This window comes from Chinchilla lanigera, unplaced genomic scaffold (genome assembly GCF_000276665.1).
Source record: "Chinchilla lanigera isolate Chin_1 unplaced genomic scaffold, ChiLan1.0 scaffold00055, whole genome shotgun sequence".
Taxonomy (NCBI): domain Eukaryota; kingdom Metazoa; phylum Chordata; class Mammalia; order Rodentia; family Chinchillidae; genus Chinchilla; species Chinchilla lanigera.
In genome coordinates this window covers 16,022,658-16,026,525 of record NW_004955456.1, presented here as the reverse complement: position 1 = coordinate 16,026,525, position 3,868 = coordinate 16,022,658, and positions in this window count along the sequence as shown.

The window sequence follows — 3,868 nt, the reverse complement described above, 5'->3', positions numbered from 1 at the left end:
AAGATGTGCTGGGGAAACTCAAAGAGGTAGAAATGTAGCAGAAAACACAGTCCCCAGCCAATCTGTTAGTTACCCAGATAATAGTTCCTGTTACAAATTCCTTTTACTTCTGTTTCTCAGAAATACCTGGTCACTGTGATGCATAGCTGGTCACTCTGATGTGTATTGTAAGAACCAATCAAAAACAGCCAAGTACTCTGCCTCAGTATTTGTATTTTCAACTCCATAAAGACCTCCCTCTCTAGGCCTGTAGAGTCTGATATTTTGGGAATGATCCTGATCAGTACCCATCGATGTAAAATAAATCTGCCTCAAATCCCGGGTGACATTTCAGTGTTTTTGCTTGAAGTTGCATCAGCAATGAGAAAGCTGACTAATGCACCACCAGCTCAAGAATACACACAATAATCACATCTGTCAACTAGAAAATTCAAATCCATTTTCACAGAAGAATTTTTCCATCTATTTATGTTCAACTCTCAAGTATTTTGTGTTGTTTGTGCCGAGTAAAGTTGCTAAGTGTCAGCGGCCCTATGCTGGCAAGCTATCTTGACACTTGAAGGCACTTTCCTCCTTAAGCTTGGTGGCAGCACTGTGTGGTTATCCAACCAATATCTTACTTTTCCTTCAACGGGAATTGGTCAGATTTACATTTTCTGCATGTGAAACTGGGAGTGAGGACGAGATGTTGGCAGAAGAGAAACAGACCCATCGCTGCACTGAGAAGATGCTCGCACACTCTCGTCCACACAGTGTCTCTGTGTCTGGGCCCATCTGGGATCAGAGAAGCCACTTGGAGCAGCAATGGGCAAACTGCAGTCTGAGCTCAGTGGTGATCATGCAGCAGGCAGTTTCCATGGAAAAGAAACTCCACAGGAATTTAGCAGCATTCAGAACACAATCAGAACTACAGGATTTCTGCTGGACATCCAAATCTTTAATGTACTGAGGGTGGGAAAAGTTTTCTGTCTTATCAAGCAACACAGACTTCCTACTGGAGAGAAGCCATACGAATGCAAGGAGTGTGAGAGAACATTCGCTGAAGTTCAGATCCTGTAGACACGGGAATACTGGAGGTGGAGAGAAATCCTAAGAAGGTAATAAGTACATATGAGAAAACCTCCAACTAAAGTCCAAACCTTCGACAAGATTCTCTAACTCACACAGAGGAAAACCGTCAATGCAAAAGAACTTCCAGGAGAAACAAAAACTCACTCAGAATTTAATAATTCATTTTGGAGAGACACCTTTAAATGTTTTGAACATGAGCAATCTTTTATTTCATCCTCACACCTTTTTCAACATCAGTCAGCGTATTTACACAAGAGGGAAACCAACGGCCATAAAGGGAATGGAAAAATCTTCAGGTGGCCCCAGAGGTACTTGGGCCCGGGAAAATGGGGTGGAAACAGGCCCTTTGTAATGTCTATCAGAGGCTTTCCAGCTGGAGCTCAAACTTGGGGTAATATAGGGTCATCTTCGTGCAGGAACAAAATCAGACAAGTGCTGCCTACGTGACAAAGCATTCTGGGAAAGCAGGAAACTTTTTCAGTATCAAACAATTCGTAATGGGGGGAGAACAGCCTGTTTGTGCAAAGCCTGCAGGATTCTGGAGGAAGTTCAGCCCACCTTTTTGCATCTCCAAGAGCTGCTGCAGAGGAAGAAAACCAAGTGCAAAGAATATGGAACAGTCTCCAGTTGACCCAGCCTGGTTCCGCATCTGAGAATTCGTACTGAGAAAGCAAGCTGTAAGTGTGAAGAAGGTGGCAGAGTTTCCAATTCAAGTTCCCTTCTTATGTATTAGATCGTGGGAATTTATTTGAGTCTAGACCTCAATAAAGAAGGATAAACTTGCATATTTGTAGGAAAAATGGATGAATTTTGAGGTCATAATAGGGGGAGCCCTGCAGTGAGCCCTCATCTCTTGCCAAGTGTTACAGTGCACAGCAAGAGAAAGAAAGAGCAAGAGACAAAATGGCAGTACAGCAGGGATCTGGGATGGCTAGTTGTTCGCAAGGAACAAAAGACCATCAGCCAGAACCTCGGCATTTATTGACTGTGGAAGGGATTTGAGGAGAGGTTTATCAGATGACTCAGAGTACCTGTAATGGTCTTATGCTGAGAAGGATCTTGCCTTGAAGCATCTTTAGTCTTAGCAGTCTTAATCTTAATTTTAGTGGGTGGGAGAAGATGGCCCAACCCTAACAGAATAATGGGAAATCTCAAAAGGGTGATACCAAAAATCCCAAGCCTCTGTTCTTTCTTTAGTGAAGTATGTAAAACTAGCTATTATGAATTTGTGGCCCCCAACACCATAATGCTAAGTGAAATAAATCAGACACAAAAGATTAAATATTGCATGGTTTCTTTTGTATGAAAAACCCAAACTATAAATAATTTTTAATAAATAATTTAAAGAGCAAAATAAAAGGCAGGTAATAGGAAATATGGAGGTTGACTTTGAAATGGGAACAGGATGGGGGAAGGGGGCAGCTGGACGGGAAGGGGGAAGGGGAAGAAAAAATAGTTCAGCTTCAATATGTCCATGTACCAAATTACTAAGGTGAATATAATTCTGTATTGCAAACATAGGCTAATAAAAAATTTGAAGAAAGGAGTTTGGAGAAGTTTTCTGGGAACACTGGAATTTTACTAAAATGCATTTTTATACCAAAGACAAGTTCTGAGGATATAAGATTTTTCACCTACCCAGTTATGCTTCATTCCAAAGTAATCTTGTCCTATCCAGAGTCTCTTAGTGTCTTATAGATCTGTAATTCCACAGTTTGGCTCATGGTCATATATTTTGATTTGTGAAGTTTTCCACCATACCATGAGGTCTTTAGTACATATTTATTAAATCTAAAAAGTAATACAGGCCGGGCATGGTGGCACATGCTTGTAATCCCTGCATTCCGGAGGCTGAGGCAGGAGGATCATGGTGAGTTTGAGACCAGCCTGGGCTACAAAGTGAGCTCAAGGCCAGCCTGAACTGCATAGTGAGACCTTGTCTCAAAAACACAGAAAAAAAAAAAAAAAAAGAAGCAATACATATAGGAAAACAGGGACTTTTTATGTTCACAACTCCATAGGATGTGAAGTTTGAGGGCCAAGTCAGAAGAGTGTGTTTTGAATGCTATTATGGTTTACATATGGTTTCATTCCCAAAGGTTCATGGATCAGACATTACATCAGATTCTCAATGTAACCATCATGAAAGGTGGCAGGACCTTTAAAAGGTGGGGCCTAGCCGGAGGTCTTCCATTATTAGCTGGGAAACCTTGACATTACTTTTGCATTTCCACCATGTTTCACTGTTTGAAAAAATGAGCAGTCTAGCAGAGTTAGTCTAGTGGAGTTAGTCTTGCAGAGGTGGCTCAGCTCCAAGGAGAGTGAGCTGTTATAAGAATAAGCCTGGCCTCTCTCTCTTGCTTCCTCTATCACCATGTGACCCACACTTGTGCCAGGGGAGGCCATATCAGAAGTTCCTCCCCAGCTGGGTGTGGTGGCACACACCTGTAATCCCAGTACTCAGGAGGCTGAGGTAGGACGATTACTACGAGTTTGAGGCCAACCCAGGCTATATAATGAGTTCAAGGCCATCTTGGACTACATAGTGAGCCCCTGTCTCAAAAAACCAAAATGAAAAAACAACCTAAAAAACCCAAGTTCCTCCCCAAAGGCTGAGCAGAAGGGGCTGTCTGATCTTAAATTTTAAAACTGTGAATTCAAAAAACCTTTTTACTTCATAAAAGTAAAGTATGGGAAATTATATTTAAATTCAGAGTTTAGTGGAATAATCTTTATTTTTATGAGTAAACTAGAAACTGGGTATGGTGGCACAGGCCTGTAATACCAGGACTGGGGA